At 31.9% G+C, this 19,921-nt stretch overlaps 1 protein-coding gene across 2 annotated transcripts in view; it reads left to right on the top strand.

Moving 5' to 3' along the window:
- The first annotated feature begins 2,961 nt into the window (after positions 1–2,961).
- LOC119836903 overlaps positions 2,962–19,921 on the top strand; it is a 45,329-nt gene continuing 28,369 nt past the window's right edge. Inside the window, exon 1 of one of the 2 annotated variants that reach the window (XM_038362355.1) lies at positions 2,962–3,242. The gene's annotated coding sequence lies outside the window, so the exon portion shown is untranslated. Of the gene's footprint in view, positions 3,243–8,379; positions 8,672–19,921 lie in introns of those variants that run through there. The other variant, XM_038362356.1, reaches the window with a different exon arrangement.

Below are 19,921 nucleotides of genomic sequence, written 5' to 3'. Positions count from 1 at the left end.
AATTGCACCGGTTTCCGAATAAAGCCGTCCATTCATTTCATTTTTTGTGATTATCAAGAGTAAATATTAAAATGTTATTTATACAATTTCATTTTGTTTGATGATTATTGTAAGTTACCGTAAATTATGAATGTATCAGTCAATTGATTAAATTTAGGAAATGTAAAAAATATATCCATGAAATACAGTAGTTTCAAACTTCAAAATAGGACAACGGACTAAAGGCAAGTTGGTGGAAATTTAATTAAATTATAATCCAATAAAAAATTTCCCTCAGACTAATAATGGAGTTTATTTAATTTCTTGTGACCAAAATTCATTCAAATATTCAGGACGGTTTACTATTTGACAATTACAAGTAGTTTAAAACTAAGTTGTATTTATTTTACATGGGTGTATCCAAATTGTAGACCATCAGGGATCACACCAAGTAGTCTTAAGCAGTTTGAAAAAATTACCCATTAACAAAATATGGAATTTTCTCCTACAACTACACATGGATAAGTCTATTTTACCTAGACTTTTACTTAGATCTTTTTTACATTCATAAATGACAAAAAAACTCGAGGTTGATAAAGTTTGCTTTGCCTCTGTAGACCTGAAGGCGAGATTTTTTATGAAATCTCCAAATCTACAACGATTTATCGATCAATATAAGTGAAACAACGCACTGAATACAGAGATATAGGATCAAACAGCATTCATTAGTCAGTTACCAAATTTATGGAGGCCCGTTTCCATTCATTCAACCTGCTCAGTCCATTCCCTCTTTACAGTTGTTAATGGTTTCCTTATCCTTTACCTATTAAAAGCGGGAAGCGCATACGCAGATACACTACCTCGTTGAATGTTCATGGGCGTGGCTATTGCTTATCAGATGAACTACTAGCTTACTTGTCCGTTGTGGTATAAAAAGATGATAAATATTTCAAATATTTTATTGAATTCTGCTACAGTTTTTAATAAAAAGTGAAAACGCTTAAAAATTAAGTAGGTCACGTATAATGTAAATTTAACAACTTAGTATAAATGAAGTATCCTTATAGTTAAATTTTGAGCATAATATTGTATTTAAAATTTCAATTTGAAAATATAAGCTATTCTATATTCTGCAAGGATCCAGTTTCCAATTTTTATACTTATTTTCCACTCATTTAGTTTGTTTTCCGTAGATATCTATGTGTTTACTTGTGCACGTATTAGAGTTTTGAAATAAATGGGTTTTATATTTCATTTCGTGACAAAATAAAAAGAGGAACACTGACAGTCTCATATAGCCCTTAACAATCCATGTAGCTCAGTAGAAAGTTTTTTTTTAATTTATCGGCACAAAATATAATCAAACATTAGCTTAAACTATAAATATGATTTTTTTAAGATAATCTGGATTTTAGTTTCCACTCGAGAAGTAAAAAGGAACAACTTTTGTCCGGAAACCGTAATGCCAGCAATCATCTGAAATCAAATGAAATTTCATCATATGCATACGTATCTCCTTGTAATAAAACGTACATAAATAATATATAATAATTGAAATATATTTTAGTTAGGTTTACTAAAAAAATATTGACAACCCATATTTGATAAAAATAGACAGGAGATAATTTTACTCACTGTCAGAACAAATGAAATTTTCCGTCGGACTTTATTAATCTTATTTACACATAAGATAAAAGACGAAATAACGGTAGAATTAAATCAATTTCTTGTACGACCACTTCTTTGTATAAAACAGCCTTTGAATGAGTTCAAACGAACATCAATTTCACCTTCCTCCAACTGTAATTTAAGATTTCATATTAATCAGAAAAAATTGACCTTTTGAGGGGAAACTACTTTGGGAATTTAATTTTTTTTATGATTCAGCAGTTCCCAAATTACGAATGCCTATGATAAAAAATGGGCATATTATATATACCACCATATCGAAATATTTCTCTTAATATGCGTGTATTTTCAGTCAAAAAAGCATATTTACAGAATATGTCGATGATTGGGTCATTCAGTAATTAAAGAAATAAAATTACCGGATCTGACTGATAAATTTCTCTGTAACATGACGGAGATACGCATTCGCGTACACAGTGTGTACGAATTAGTCCTTTCAGTCCACTACAAACCCTACTTTGCTCACATGCTGTTTCGTACTCACGAAATGTCATTTCCTGGAATGATAACAAGTATTTGTGTTAAAATAGTACAGCTTGATGTTATTAATATATTATATACTAATTTTATGTGTCATGTTTGAAACGTAAAAAAAGTTATTATTTGAAGCACGGAACATAAAATACAGATTTAAGTTTTACATTCCGTAATTTGAAGCTATATTGTGTAATACTAACATTTTTCGGTGTGTCTTTATACTGAAACTCTTTGAAGGTAAATGTACCGACGTTCTCCTCTCCTCGACATTTAATAAACATTCCTAATAGAAAGTACAGTCCAATTAAGTATGATATTTTAATCATTATTATTATCTCGATAATTTCTGTACCATATGTACTATGATACTGTTACGTTTATCTAGAAGAAAAATCAATACAGCGCGGGATGTTATTGCGCATGTCAGTACCTTTATTACGTATAAATTGAAGAATTGCCTAAAATCATGACAAAAATATGTTCCACACATTAGTAGTGTTTTTATGCTGCTGTCACATGTTTTCCGATTCATTCACCAACACTATTTTTGAAACAAATTAGTTTGTTTTATTGTAAAATGGGTTTATAGTTAATAGTTTTTTTTTTCATAAATCAATCAATCAATCAATATTTTTGAATCAATCATTGTAATAGCTATCGCACATATTCTATAATTTTTTTATGATTCATTGAAATCTTTTTTTTCATAATCTAAGTCTTAACCTTGGATATACTTTTATTTATGGTCTATGCTATTCACATATCTGTAATCTGTCAAATGTCACTTAATTTTTTATACTGTGAAGTGCGAACGACGAACGTCAAATTTCAGAAACAAAGACTAAATAGTGAAAACGAATGTGATTATTGCAGATTGATATTCGAATGAGAGTCAAAAAATTTCAGTGTATGAAATATTCATAAAAGCCAATAACCTTTTTGTGAATTTATAGATAAAGATATACTTGTGAAAAATAATAAAAATCGATGTGTGGTGTTGTGATTCGAATTTAACAGTGACATACGTAGGCTTCCAAATTATTGATAGGGATTTTTTAAGGAATCTCTTGAATTTTATTCATCATTCAGTCAATTAGGTAAGTAAGAATTACATTACTTGTTTGATAGTCATTTATTGTATGAAAACTATTTAAAAGCTATGACACCTACCTAGATATTGCTGGTTTCGTTATTTAAATACACTGATTATGCAAAGTCTTAGTGGATATAAAGAATTGCATGATCCGAATATCACGGATATACAAGGAAAGCGCAAAAAAGATAAGATTCAATAATCAACATAATATGTAGAAATGTAAGTACATAAACCAAAAACATTTCTTTCTCAAATAGAAACTCATTTACAAAATAATCTTGATATTACCTAAACTATTCAGTGACATAATATCTATATCTATATGAAAATAAGTTGCATAGTATGATCCAGTAAAATAATTCAAATTATCTGAATACATGATTCTAAAACTCCTTCGGTGCAAACTCAGTGCAAGAGCACTTGTAAGGAAAACACTGTTTTGTAAAATGAACCCTATTGCGTAAGCAACACAGTCAGAACCACTGGCATTGTATTAATGTGTTAGTAAGCAAATTCTAAATACAATTTACTAACAAATAAAGATCTATTTGATATGGGCTCTTTAATAAGTTATGCTTATTAAATGCTGATTGTTTTTGTTGAAAGTAAAGGCATAAACATATCTGATGTTACAGTGATTATATTATAGTGTTTTAGTTTATTTTTTATATTCCAAGGTGAGAGGAATAAGGGCTTATTTACAATAGTTACTTGTCTATCTTATTATAGTATTTACTATGTACTTTTTTAACACACAAATAGATTTCAACTTATAGATGTGGCAGGATAATCAAAGGTATATCCCATGGTATTGAGATTTTCTACTGTGGTAAATAATAGCCTACAACAACCTACTTCTCTAGATATAGAAAACATACCGTAAAATCACTCCATTTCTATGTGAAAGACAGGCAAACCCTTTTTCATTGATGATATTAGTAAGGATGCCTTTTTCAACTTAACCCTAGGCATTCAAATGTTTGTATATTGAAAGGGTTGAAACTACATAATCACAAAGCATATGTTGTGTCTTCTTTTCAACAAACTTATTATAAACTAGCTGTTCATACCGGCTTCATCCTGGCCCCTGGTCATAAGTACATAGCTTATGTCACTCAGAGAAGTTGCAAGAATTTTTGAATTTGGTTAAGTGGTTTTTCTGTGAAAATGTACATATAAAATTACAAAAGTTTACTTTTTATAATATTAGTGTTGTAGTGTTATAATATTAGACAAAAAGGAAAATAACATTTATGGAATCTGTTTAACGGTAATAAAAGTTACACAAAGTAAAGTGATTTAAAAAACATTTTTAAGTACCTATAAAATAAGAAATCAACAAAGAGTACTCACAATGTTATTTTTAAATAGTCTTTCATCTTTACTGAAATTTAATTTATCAACTCAATTTATCTTTTCATCTTTCAAATAGGTTTGATTCTTATGAATTAGTGACTGCAATTCAAGTATATTTTTTGTATATATTAAAATTCCGTCACAGAAGACATCGCCTTTGAGTTGATATATACCTCATATAGCCTTATAGCACTCAGGGATCATGTACATATCCAATACTGAATCGAAAATTCATTCAAATTGGTCCAGTAGTTCCAGAGGTAAGCACATTCCAACAAACTGTTCAGCTTCATATTATTAGCATAGAAATTGTTATACACTATTATTTCTAAGTATTCAAATGCAGAAATAATTGTATGTTTCTGTGCAAGTTTTTATAGGTAGCAAAATCATTCAACAGATGGTGTCACTATGTCTACAGCCTTATAATGTACAGTTATTGTGAGTACATTGAGTGCAATTGCACCAAGTCTTGTCACGTTTTTTTTGCATTTTTATGGTTTGTGTGCACTGTGCACTAGGGCCGGTTAGGTTTAATGTTTTAATATAGGATATTTTTGTTCACAAGTCAAGTTAAAGTCCTCATTGAATTTTAAATCTCTTTTAATTACAAGCATTTGAATATTTTCCTAAAAAAACTCATTTATCTAATTAAAATTTATTACATTTTTTTTTATATGGATGAAGATTAAATATAACTTGCTATGGTTGTAACTGCTAGTAAATGCAACTTAAGTATTATAAAATGCTATACTTAAAAATTGGAACAAAGAAACTATGAATGAATGTCATTGTGAGTCAACAGGGAAATAGAGCATAGGAAATAATATAATGTACTTTCCTAGCATGTTGTAAACAGCAAAGCTATTAATTTAATAGCTTTTCATCAGTTTATTCTTTTTTCTGTGGTCTTGGTCACTGTATTTGTAAATAAACAAACGAATAAAAGAAACAAGTATGTTTTATAGTATATATTGTTGAGAATGAGAGACATTATAAAAAAAAGTTAGTAAGTTTCATAAAGAATGATAAAATCAATGAACGATTTCAATTGTTTATCTCCTTTAAATCACACAGAATTTTTATCATTTAGATTGGTTATTGTAAAAAAAAATTGAAGTATGCTTTAATGACAACCAATTGTACAGAGACAACATGTTATTATATTTCCCATATTATATTTCAACTATTTAAGGACTCAGCTGTCTTTGGCAAAGTTATTCAGTCACGCTACCAAATATGTGTAAACCTCATGGAGTTCAATTAGCATTCAATCAATTGATTATATCAGTACATAGTTGATGGGTACTTTGATGAAAATCATTAAACATTACTCATTATAACAGTTATTCATTGCTGTACAGTTGAGATAATTTACTTTGGTTACATGCATCAATTAATCTCTCCACCCTCTTAATGTGGAGGTTATCTTACTTTGTTACTAGAAGTTTCCAGTTTTTAAAGCGACCAGCAGATATTTGTTTCCATGTGTATGTTTTAGGCAGTTATACATTTTTAGACTGAGCAGGCTATAGCCTTATCTTGACTATCTATTCATTTTGTCTCGAAGTTTTCAACAACTCAGCTTCTTTATGATCTTATTATGTTAAAAATAAATGGTTATATGATTAATCCCAAGAATAGGTAATCAAAGAAACTTCGGAGTTTTCTAGAGATAAGTGTGTTGTCAAAAATAAAAGTTCTGTCTATGGCATTGTTCTTTTGAGATATATTAAACTAGTTTAAACAAGCCATAATTTTTCAACTGATAAAGTTTATTCAATTACGTAAATCGAATCATCCAGGTGATACTTCGATCATTGATAATAATAATAGTACACAATTTTTTGTTTGTACTAAAAGAACTAAAAGAACTGCTTAATAAAAACATTAACCGCCCATAAATAGAATGATAAACATTAACAACAAAAAACATAAAATGTGATAGCGCTGTTTTTACGCACAAAAAAATAATATTTAGCGATAAGCTTTTTGCCGGTTTTGTGTCTTAAGTAATTACGTAGAAGTATCATAAGTTTATGATATTATTCGTCGATTTATTTTTTATAGTAAAGCAGTACTTGTGAACTGTTTTAACATTATACGTGTTGTTTTTGTCAGTGAAGTAAAAACTTTTTGTCTACAAAACAGTCGAGTGATTATTACGTTGCATGTAAGTTTATGATTTTGTTTTTAGTAGTCATAAAGACTAATTAACAGGTCGTTAACTCGTTTTGTTGGGGGGGATGTGTTACGTAACGTCGTGTTTGTAATTTATATTAATTCCTAGCTGGGCAGATGCACATATTTCTATAAGTAATAAAACGGGTAAATGAAAATAATGAAAAAAAAGTACATGGTCTATTTTTTGATATGCTTGACTTACGCGAGTGAAGCCGCGGGGCGCAGCTAGTATATAATAATGATATTCTTGCTTTATAAATAGTTGAGTTGTGTAAAACTTTCCACAACGTGATAATGGTAAAATTGTGGCAACGCAATACTGCCACTCATCAACAAATTGAATTGAATAATTGAATAATATCTCTTATACTTTTTGCATGATTGTATGAAAATTAGCTGAACGTTCTAAGTAGATGCTGCTATTTTTTGCTTTTGTTCAAATATTATATAAGTTGTGATATTAATCATATCGATTTTAAAATGTGATAAATTCGGTAAAATAATGTCATTTGAAAATGTCACATTTTTTATAAATTTATTTACTAACACAGAACTTATAAACAAAACAATATACAGTAGTACAACGCCTTTGAGATTGTTGTAAAAGCCGAAAAATGTCGAGGCTGCTACAATTCAACGATACTAAATAATATAGTTATGATTGAAATGACATGAAAACATGCGCGCGTAACCACGAACCCAAAAAAAAAAAAAACTTTTTAATAACCCCAAATTGCAAACAATGTACTTTTTAGAGAGTTCGATTGATATTATTATCTCTATTAAAAGTATATATATCTTTGTCATAGATTGGCATTCGGCATTGTTGTATTACTTCATATTATATGATGTTATATAATTGGCTCCAATTCACGATGCCGGAAGATGGGAGAAGTTGAATGGAAATTTGTCATATCGAATTTGAGAAAGTTTAATGTTTTTAATGTGATTAAATTGTCGTAAAATGTTGAAAGCTTATATCAAACCACTGGTTTGTTTTTGGAATTAGGCTAATGATATCCACAATTTAATTGAAACATTATTATTATATTAAAATATTTAATGTGTAGGAATAGTCTGTGTGGGTTTATATGGTCTAAATAAATAAAAATATATATAATAAAGACTATTTATAATTGACTAGCGGTCCGCCCTGGCTTCGCCCGTGGTACATATATAGCCTATAGCCTTCCTCAATAAATAATATTAGTATAGCATATAATATTAGTATACATTAATTGATGTTTATTGTCTATTAAATATTGTGTAATATAATAATAAATTGAAGTTATTGTATTAAAATTCCAAAGTAAATTAACATATTTCCATTTAATTATACGTTTTACCGTCCAATTTTAATTATATTTTACCAAATTAAAAGTACCACAAATTACCCAGACATTCTTACGTACCTACCTGCTTTATGCTAAGTGTCAAAAGTCATCGCTCTAGAAATAAAAGAACAAAGGCGCTTTTGAATTAATATATGAATAAAATATACATAATGACGACCGTTTCGATAATAGGTGCGATCTGTTTAGAGACATAGCGCAGTTGTGAACGGGTGCTCGACCCGCCATATCATACACAGATAGCATATATTTTATTTGTGTTATTTCCCGCTTCGTTAGTGTTGGACCCTCGTGGCGCATTGTCTGCGTTCGATATTTAAAAAAAAATTTTTTTTATTGCCCCATGGAAAGTTCCATTTAGAACTTTCGTTTTCATATTATCTGTGAATGAAATAGCCATAGAAGTGTTAGTGTATTTTGGTAATTTGTGCCGTGGCTGAAAATAGTTGGTGTTTTTTGGCGGGAATTTTCTTGGCATCAATTTTAATTTCCGAGTGATGTCACGTGGATCACAGAAAGTTTTGGAAAGAATGCATCTGTAAGTTTTTACTAGTTGCTTCTACATGTGATTTGCAAATTTCTTTGTTATGTATTAAAATGAAACATCTCAACATTCGTTGAGAATACCTAACATTATAATTCTTCATTAAAATTAATAATATTCATTCAATTACATTATAATTATGATATAAATTGAAAAGAATTAATTAAATTATTGAAATTTATAAACAAAGGATTTTTTTTTATCGCCTACATAAATATTGAAAAAGTTATTATAAGTAAAACTATATCGTTATTCCGGTGTAAATATATTTATTAATTTATTTATTAGTATTCAATTGATCACAATAGGTACATAATTGGTATGAATGTGGACATAATGGATTTTCAAGAACTTCCTAAAGAGTTGTCTTTGATTCGAACAATAAGAAAGTTGCCTATATAAGATGATGACATAGGTGTGGGGGTTCAAGCCATAATCCATCACGCTGGTTGAGTGTGGGTTAGCAGAGGTTCCATATAGTCGAAGTTTTTCAAATTCTTGGATATGCGGGTTTCACCATTTAGTGCAATGGTGATGTGAATAATCTATAGATGAATTGAATAAAAAAAAACTGTTTATTTCTGGTCTCGACTCGACACCCCCACTTTTTCATCCACCACTGCTCCCATTGTGCCACCATTGCTCAACTCGCAATATAAAAAAGACAATAAGTATACTTTATCGGGATCGGTGAAATCTTGCGCAGCATTATATATATGTACGGTTTTTATTTGTATGTATATAACTACTAGCTGCGCCCCGCGGTTTCATCCGCTTAAGTGCATATCCCGTAGGAATATCGGAATAAAAAAATTTGCCTATATGTTATTCCAGTTGTCCAGCTGTCTACGTACCAAATTTCACTGCAATCGGTTGAGTAGTTTTTGCGTGAATGAGCAACAAACACACACACACACGCACACATACTTACTAACTTAGGCATTTATAATATTAGTAGGATAGGATTATTTTGCAATTTTTTTGAACCTTAGAGCAAGTTGATGTATTATGTAATTTGTGTTCAAAGGTTCAATGAGGGATTTTGTTATACAAGCAACATTAATTAGCGTGTTGGTACATATAATGTTATAGGAAATAGCTGTATCGCTACCCTATTTGTACAAACCTAGTAGTTAGATGGAATGTGTTCAGAGTTTTGTTTCGTTTAGTATAACGTTAGGCGTCGGGTATACGATAATGTTTATCACGTTCAATGTTGTTGGACCACGTTTCCCGTTAGTGACCTTGGCGGGGCCTTTAGTAGGGTTGTCACTTGTGTGTACAAGGATTCCTGGAGGTCGAAGATGTGAAATATTTGTAGAAATGTCGCATTTCCGGGATCTGAAGCGATGCTCCGTTTTATTTATTTTTTTGTCTAAAGTAAATCAGAGGAAAATGGCGTTGGCTAAAAATGTAACTCGAATTCGCTCCAGCGTTGTTGATGGTGCACGACTTAATTGTTGTTATGTAGGTACGTGTTTGATATCAAATTATAGATCTGACTTTATGTTGCGTCATGCTAAGAGTTTAGTGTAATTTATAATTAGGATGTGCTAATTGACAAAATTCATTAAGTTACTCTATTCATATCCGAACAATTGTAGATACAAAGAAAGAAGACATATAAATAATAATTGACATCACATCATTGTTTTTATTTGATTGACAGCCCTATACAACATTGAAATTTTCAATGGCGCACCATTCGTCAATAAAATATAAGTTAAAAACGCGTATTTATCGTATACGTATTTATGTATGTGTAGTATGATAAATAATAAATAATTAATATGATTTTCAATATTATAATTTATTAAACACTAGCAAACCCGGCGAACTCCGTTTCGCCACCAGATGGTTGTATTTAAAAAATGATTTTCCCGCTTTTCAGTTGAAATTTTTCCTGAATTTTCTTTGCCATAAACCTCACGGCGCCCGAGACCTTTCCAACGAATGCAAAACCGTGGAAATCGGTTCGTGCGTTCTGGAGTTATAGCGTCAGGAAGGAAAACCCGACTTATTTTTATATAGTAGATTACTTATCTATTTTTTTACAATCATTGCAGGGACGTCAATGGAGACAATTTAGGTACAAAAATGTTTTTGATGCCGTCGGTTATATTTACCTATTATGTTTTATCCGAATTTATGACATCGGTAGATTGAATCAAAAGAAAAAATCTACATAGTAGATACCAAATATGTATCGAGATTTTAGATTTGAGTTTTTTGTTGCGTGTAATAATGTTAGGATATAGGGAGATTTATTTTTAAAATGTTACTAGCTTTATGCCTGCGGCTTCAGTCGCCCGGTGAATGAAATTCTCATGGAGATATTTCACCGCGGTAAATTAAGTAGCCTATGCCACTATCTAGCCTCCTTACTATCCTCAGATACAAAATTTTCTGGTACTTTTCCCGCATAGTTCTCGTTCTCATGGGATTTCTGCAATAAAAACAATATCATATGGCCTTTATCGGGCTACAAACAATATTTGTACCATAGCGTTTAAATTGATTTTATTAGTTCGCAGAATACTAAGCATTTAAATCCAACTTAAGTTTCACCTATTTGCCCCTACACACGTAGGTGAAGGATAAGTTCTTATTTACGTATTATATTTGAAGGGCGTGAAATAGTTGGATGGATTGTTGTGTGGGTGCGATAACGAATAGTGAAAGGGCACGCGAGCTTCACGCGAAACGCTTGTTAATTAATAATATGCTTTATAATTTTGGAATTTCCCATTCGTAAGCAATAGTGATAATGTGATATAGTACGAGAATGTAAATCGTCTAATTTTATAATTTACTAGCGGCCCGTACCGGCTTTACCCGTGGTACATATATGTGTAGCCTATAACACTCGGCATGGCAATTTCCTTTGACCACCTTGGGTGGAAAGGTTACATAAAAACAACATTAATTCGCATTATAAATGACTAATTAATCATCAGACATTAGTGTATCTTATCACATTGATAACGCTAATCGTACATAGATGTTTGACGCTGGCAAGTGGAAGCACATTAATTAAATTAAATAATAAAAACAACATTCGAATGAATAAAATTTGCAGCGATCGCAAGGTGAAATTGTTCTATATTCAACCTGTAACGAAAACAATAATAAAACACGATTTAATTAATAAAGTACACTACTACCTACAAGTAGTTCATTAGCCCGCACTGTAACCAATCATTTATTAGCGAGGAGTTTATACTTTAATCAATTACACACGTATATATTACAATAAATTCACATAACAAATTTGCTTGGCACTGGGTGGTCACTCTGTCAGTGTAGGTTAGAGTAGTTAGCACCATAGTACTATTAAGTATTTTGTATTACATATATTTATAATGCTTTATTGCACAAACTTCGTAAGAAACAACAAGAATACAATAAACAGAAAAAAAGGCGTTTGTACAAGAGTCGGCCTTATTGCTTAACAGCAGCCAGGTTGCCTGGCAGAGATATTACAGTAGCATAACTAGTTCCAGCCATTTTGTTTTTAAGATAACAGAGAGACTTATCGAGAGATACTTTCGAAGAGTTGCTATCGATATTACGAAATGCGCGAGCTAACGGTTGCCACAAGTAGTTTTTAATGACACCTCTTGTTTATATATTTCGTAATAGACAGCTGTCGCCCGCGTCTTTGTTCGTGTTGTTTCATATTCATTTTCAAAGTAACAGTAACTTTGTTATCTATAGATTAAATTCTTGTCAAAATTTGTGCAGCTTTTTGGGAGATTAAAACACAGATAGATTAATCAAATGTCAATTTGTTATTGATATGCATTTGGTAAATAGCACTTTTATTAAATGTAAGAAAATGAATTAATTAAATGAAACTACTTGCGGTTAGAGTCGAAATGTGTTGCACCTACTTGAGTTTAAAAAGCTCTTCAGACTACCTACGGCGCAGTTAAAACGAGTTTTTTGTATGATTATTATTGATTATTGTTATTATACAATCTGACATTTAGATTTTTTTTACTGCCATCATGAGTGTAGTCTGTGAATGTTTACTTCTGTTCTGTCGATACACAGTGCAGGCAGACTGGTTCTAAAAAACTAAGTAAGTTAACTAAAAAGACGAATAATAATAAGGCAGAGAGAGATAGCAAATAAAATGAATTAAAGCTATTTGTTTTTTAATTTTTTTAGTTTTATACCATTTAAATGATTTACGTATACATGAATTTAGTGACATTTTAAAAGAACAAAAAAAAATTATATCATCATCCCGCCTTATTCGCTATTTACTATTTTCGCTCAAACCTGCTCATAATCGACCTACCTTTTTCTCATATTCTCCCTTCATATTTTAATTCGAACCACCCACCTTCCTCACCTCTCCTCTACTAAAAACGGTATAGGGTTATCCCGTTTTTAGGAGAGGATGTGTTTTCGCATATCCAGCATCGCCGCGGACAAAGCCCTTGCGGCGGCGTCGCGTGTATTATGTAGAATTAATCTACTACAACCCCACCCTTTCTAAAAAGCTTAAAATCGGCGACAAGAGATTATGAATAAATAGCTGCGCCCAGCGGCTTCACCCGCGTAAGTCCGTATCCCGTAGGAATATCGGGATAAAACGTTGCCTATATGTTATTCCAGTTGTCCAGCTGTGTACGTGTCGAATTTCATTGCAATCGGTTCAGTACTTTTTGCGTGAAAGAGCAACAAACACACACGCATCTTTACAAACTTTCGCATTTACAATATTAGTAGGATATTTTAAAAGTAACCAGCTTACTTCCATCGTTATCCAAAGACCTTCAGTATGATCACGTACCGTATCAGATTCCGCGCAGCAGTCACTCGCTTCAATTGACACGTGTCCCGTAATTGAGATATACGCGACGTTTCCACCACGTGTTTGCGAGTTAGTCATACAAACAACGGTTTCAACTGACGCATTTTAATGTATGAAACTGTACGATACGTTATTATGGTGTTGCGAAATTGGGTCTTTTTGTTGACTCAAAGTTTAGAGCATTGACAGTACGTTAGTATATATAGATTATAGGTATTAGGTACCTGTATGTACCAGTAGGTTTGGGGCAAATGCTACATATATGATATTTGTTTTTTTTTTGTGTTTCTGTTCAATCGACGTTACTGGCTGGAGATTATGTTTTGTTCTCTTTTCAGCATTTAACAAAATTTAAAGGAATATTCAAAAAATTGGCCGTGTGCCCTGGCTGTTTGTGAGTCCCAAATAGATACAGTTCATAATTTAAATATGTTTTATAGATGCATTTATCCCGGATCAATTTAGAAGATATTCCATATACTTATTACTGGAAATCGAATTCGAAACGTAGGTAAGTACCTAAGTAAATAAGTATTTATAAGATGTAACGCGTGCGCGCTATCCATTGATACAAGAGGCCGATAAGTCGACATCGACAATAACAAAATATTTATAACAGTGATACTAAAACTATTCCTAGCTATACTACATATATCGTTTCGTTGTGTCTGTTCATTGTAGGTAATTTTTCATAAACAATTCTCGGAAATCACCATTTCCATTGTTTGCTGTTTATCACGATAACGGTTGATAACGTTTTTAATTTCTCGCTCATTACTCTTTGTTTATAGCATTTATTTAAATACTTTATGAAGAGATCGTTAGGTTTCTACTTCTCTTTGATAATATGTACGTGATCTCTGAGTAGGAATATCGGGATAAAAAGTGCCTATGTGTTATTCCAGTTGTTCAGCTATCTATGTTTCAAATTTCATTGCAATCGGTTCAGTAGTTTTTGCGTGAAAGAGCAACAAACACACACACACATCCGTACAAACGTTCGCATTTATAATATTACGGACGGTTAGTATATAGGTTATTTATAAGGGTGACTTATGACATGTTTGTGTAATGTACGTATATCCATTAAGTTCATTGCCATTCGGGCACTTGATTACGTGTTGAATGCTGTATAAAAAACGTAATGTAAACAAAATTATACTAACGTGGCATGGTAATTCAAAATAGCCGCTCAAGGTTATCTGGTTCCGTTGTAATTCGTTGTGCTAGCAGTGACGTTATCTTTAACTACGAATCTGGCGTTTATAACGTTGGAATATGACATAGTTTTCTATGTAAATAATAGGACAATTAGAGTAGTGATTGATGGTAAATTGTTGTTTCGCTTTTGGCAATAGAGGCTAAATTTCTATGTACATGTTAGTTACATATTTATGAAAGTTAACTGAAGTGTAGAGTACAAGCTGCGACTTTGTTTTTACTTGTATCGTAGATAAAAAATCTCATTGATATTAATTATATACTAATAAATTATAATAAAATAATGTTTAATCTGTTGTACTCACGATATGAGTAGGGAAAAGCGTTAAGAGATGTATTTAGAATTAATCGATTTTAAGATTTTAATAATTGAAAACGATCAAATGCTGAAATTATAATATTTTAGATATTCGCATTGATTCAATTGTTAAAATAAGTTCGAAACTCAAAAACGGTTACAAGGTTTTTATTTGAATGCAAGAGCTAATAATAGAGATTCTGAATTAATGGCTTTAACGGAGTTTAGTTTCGACGATTTCTTCGATTTTGATGTAGGTGTAACCTTATTTCACTGGACGTACAATGCTCAGGTGTGTTTTTTGGATCAGAAAAAAAAATTGTGGGTCTGGGATATTTTTTTTTTAATAGCTGGATAATCTTGTTTTGCGACTATTGTATAAAGTTGTTCGTCTGATATTATTATGTGATTAATGCACACTTGTACGCGTTATGTATGGTGTTCAATTGGTGCATTGTACCTATTGTTTGTTTTTTATTTTATTGTCTCAACAATAATATTGTTCAAAACTTATTTTCCTGTTATACTATGACCTACAGGTTACATTTTGCATGTATTTGTGACGTAAAAAGTAATTTTAATATTGTCCTCGTTCGTTTACACGAACCCGGTGACGTAATGGATAGTTTCAGAAGCAAAAGGTCATTTGTTACTCGTTATGTAGACACAGTACTATCAACATTGTAAACAAGTGGATAGCACGCCGTTTTACAGTGGCGGTGAGGTGAGATAGGAGCTATCAGTGAAGATATTATGATTTTTAAATAGCATCGTCTAGAAGCATCTGTCTGCGAAACAATGAAAATGCGGACTGATATCGGTTTATCACTATTTATTATTGCTAGTTGTCTCTAAGAGTGTAGCGGAAGCACTTGAGATTCGTGATTCGATTGTAACCATTTGACTGTCTTGTTTATTCGCGTCTAGTTCGAGTACAGGCCGATAGTTTACGTTTTGTGTTAACCGTAGCTACGCATACGTCATGTGTACTGTAATGCGTCTGTACGTTTGAGAACGTCCGCCGTAGCCGGATTTCGGATCGGAAGGAAAAATATGGTATATTCTGAGGTAAGACGACGAGCTGCTGAAGTCTCATCCACAAAGCTCTATTTATATATTAGTGTTAAATAGCACACACATAAAACAACATTTCTCCAGTGCTGTCATTTTTTATTATTATTCAACGGCATAGTGGCTTGCAGTCACTTTTATCATAATTTATATCGATGACTAAATATTTACCATCGATAATAACTATATTGAGGGTTGATTTAGAACAGCGATGCTTGGTCACAAAGCGATTCTCTTATCATCAACAATGTAATCTACTCACTTGTGTTGAAATAGAATAGAGTACATTGATATTGTTATTTATGGACGGGATGTGCGGAATTTAGACCACGTTTATATATATTTTTTTACAAATAAATTATAAGTATGTATAATATGCTTCAGAACACATTTCGATTCGGTTCATACGTGCATTTAAATGAACTTACTTCTTATATTATTTTTAGTAGATTTGATATGAGATCTCATTTCGACGTAGGTACCTTAAAAGTGTTATAACCTTTAAGCCCACGTATAATAGTTTAAAATACTTTTTCAGACACCACATGTTATGTAATACGTTGCGTCGAACAAAGAAAGCGGATTGATCTCAATTTGGACTCAGTTACGTTTACCTTTGATATTTGTTGAACATATATTTAGAAACAATGTTGCTTTTCTCTGGGGGGAGAATTTCAATATCGATCCGACATTTTCTCACTTTATTTACCCAAACAAGGTAATGTTTTCTCTATATCATATAAACATGGAATATAGATATATATGAGGCGTGAAAACAACATTGATTTCTTTAGATCTGATAGTGAACATTATTTGGATGGCGTTTAAACAAATATAACCCAAAAAAACAAGTCTCATTAAAACCATCTGACTTAACAAAGGCGCATACAAATAGATTTATTTGCATTCGCATCGATGTAAAGCGTTCTTTTGGCAATGGGTGGTAAACTGCGTATGGGTTAGATGAGTACAATTTTAGCTGATCCCGGCCGTTGACCCGCCGCGTTAAGGAAGAGTTGCAATGCCAACATTCGTGTCGTTTGTCGTACAACCGGATCTCGTGATAACTTGAAATCTGTCGCCGCCGATTGCCGCCGAACTTGTTCAATTCGAGGGTCCAGTTCTCGTTTAGCGTAATAATTAACACCGCTGTTCGACGGGCGTTTGGAAGAAAGCTTTACGTAGGCATTTCGCTATCCTACCATTTCGAGGATGATGTCGTTCTTCTGTATTGTTTGTTGAAGCGTGCTGTGTTGTTTTAGTTCTGGTTTATTTATAGTTTAAGTAGAAGAAGTGAATACTAAATGTAGCCACTATAATACTGATGCATTCGAATGAAAGCGAAACCATACGAAGCGGCAAATAATCAATTTGTTGTATTAGTTTAACAATATCAAAATAGAATGCGTATGTATGTACCTATTAGATTATAGAGTATCTATTAGATTATATTGAATAGAGGGTACAAACTGAACAGATCTATCTAATTTATATGCAATATTAATATTGAACAATATTGGTACTTGAGGCTTCTGAATACATTATTTCATATATAAAACGAATAAATTTTGCACTTCTCGTACAAAGCGTTGTGAATTTATTTAAAATAAACATATATTTTTTGTTTTTAAAATGTAAATTTAGTTATACATATCTGAATATAGACACTTGTTTCAATTTTGTTACGTCATGTTTGCATGGAAGTGTTACCGAAAATTTATTGTATAAAGATTTTTCCTGTGCAGTGCGATTTATAAATTTCATTTTCTTGTTATACGAAAACACGAAAATTACGATATTTCAAACTCTGACTTTCCATATTTTTTTGCGAATCATCTTAATCAAATTACCACAATTATTTTAACCAATGGTTTAGGTACCTAGACCTTTTATTAAAGTGGATAAAACATTTGCGTCTATTCAAGGCGCTCGGCAAAAAGGTTCCACGTTATGTCGAACTCCCACTGCTACACTGGACTACTGACTAGACTCCATTGAGTTCCATTGATTCACTTTCAGTGACAAGATCCCGGGAACCGGATGATATACCTAAGGTACCAAAGAGTACCTACCGTATATTCTTTCGAATTTTTTTACTGTCCTAATTTTTATACTTATCTTTTGGGCTAATTTGACTGGGCTAACATAAATAGGCAGGTATACTTGAATCTCTTAAAGTAAGTAATTTAAATTCTTGATGATGATATATATCATAAAATTTTAGGGCCTGGCTCGAGATTTTTTATCTAAAATTTAAGACGTGCTTTTTTTTCTAAATTACGGGAGAATTAACGTACATTTAGTTAAAATCAAGAGGGCCTTGAACTTAGGAGTAAATAAATATTTCTTACTTTATATTTTAAAGATGTGTTTTATTTGTGGTAATTTTTGCGGTCATTACAACAAAATGCTATGTTGCGTCTAATACGGTAAGAAGCAAAACAATGAATTGGTCAAGATATGAATTTCGTCTATTCAATAACCAAATTTATCGTTTTTATTACATTCTATTAAAAGAGTAGGTAACTGATTGTTAACGAGTTATTGTGATAGGACTGTCGAAGAGTCCTTATACCTAGGCATGTATCATCATTTTAGTAACGTCATTATGTCTGCATTTTAACCATTATGTACTATTTAACATCTAAACTCACAATAGCTTTTTAATAGGCCGTCAAAAAATCTTATTCTACAAAAAATTCACTCACAGCCCAGATATTAAGATGTCACCGCTTCAGATTCTAAAATGGTACCATCGAATGACAATAATTTCACATACAACACATAAGGAATTACGCCAATCGGTTGAAAACTCAATTACCGAGTTTATCGAGAGTTTCAGAGTAACAAATCCAAGAAAATGCTGTCGAATTAAGAATCGTTAAAATTGTCGGAGTCACTTTGTATGTAGGCAAAAATAACTGTATATATACTTAAATAAAAAAAAAATCATATATGAATACCTTATTACGTGGCAGTAATGTCTAAAGTCTATTTACTATGCACGCTCATTAGAAAACTGCACTGCCTAATACACCATCGCGGCGGTTTTGTTTCAGACAATTTTTATATATGTCTGTTGTACGTCAATAGTCTAGACTCTAGCCAGAGCTCTATTTTGCAACCGCGACAAGTACCTACGTAAACAAATAACATGTTTGACCACTTACCTATTCACAACCTAACGTTCTTCTGATAGGTTCTTTTTGATTTTGCCTTGGTCTGTTTTTTCTTGAAATAATTATTATTCATTATACCTATTATTTTATTATTTAATTTCTCAATGAAAAATAATTTCTTTTTCTTCTTTTTGTCTATTTCCCTTCCTAATCCCAATAGAGACGGTTTAGGTGAACTCATAATACGAACATTAACCAGCAACCGTGGCCCCATCATTCAACAATAAAGCGACTCGACGGAACATAATGACGTTTTGGTCTGTAAAAATCCTTCATAACCCACGTCTTCTTCCACGTGGGCCGTGTTCTCTACGCGAGATTTCCCCACTCAATAAAAGACAAACACAGTTATAGGTGAAACACAAGACACCAGTAAAATATAATATTTCAATTACTATTGTTTCTATATTTAAAAATAGCTGATGGGTCGCCTTACCTTCAAGTATCAACATTGTTTAAAGGAGACGTGTGTGTATACAACATATAAACATAGGTAACTAGGTAGGTACATGAAGCATTCACACATATGGATGACAAAATCCATTGTCTGCTGTTAAAATTTTATGTTTCATTTGCGGCTAATTAGAATTTCAAATTTTCGTATCGTTGCTTGGTTTGGGTACCTACGTGATGTTTTGTGTTACGTTAAG

Source organism: Zerene cesonia, chromosome 26 (genome assembly GCF_012273895.1).
Source record: "Zerene cesonia ecotype Mississippi chromosome 26, Zerene_cesonia_1.1, whole genome shotgun sequence".
NCBI lineage: Eukaryota > Metazoa > Arthropoda > Insecta > Lepidoptera > Pieridae > Zerene > Zerene cesonia.
The sequence above is the reverse complement of the archived record's forward strand: the minus strand, read 5'-3'. Positions and strand labels throughout refer to the sequence as shown.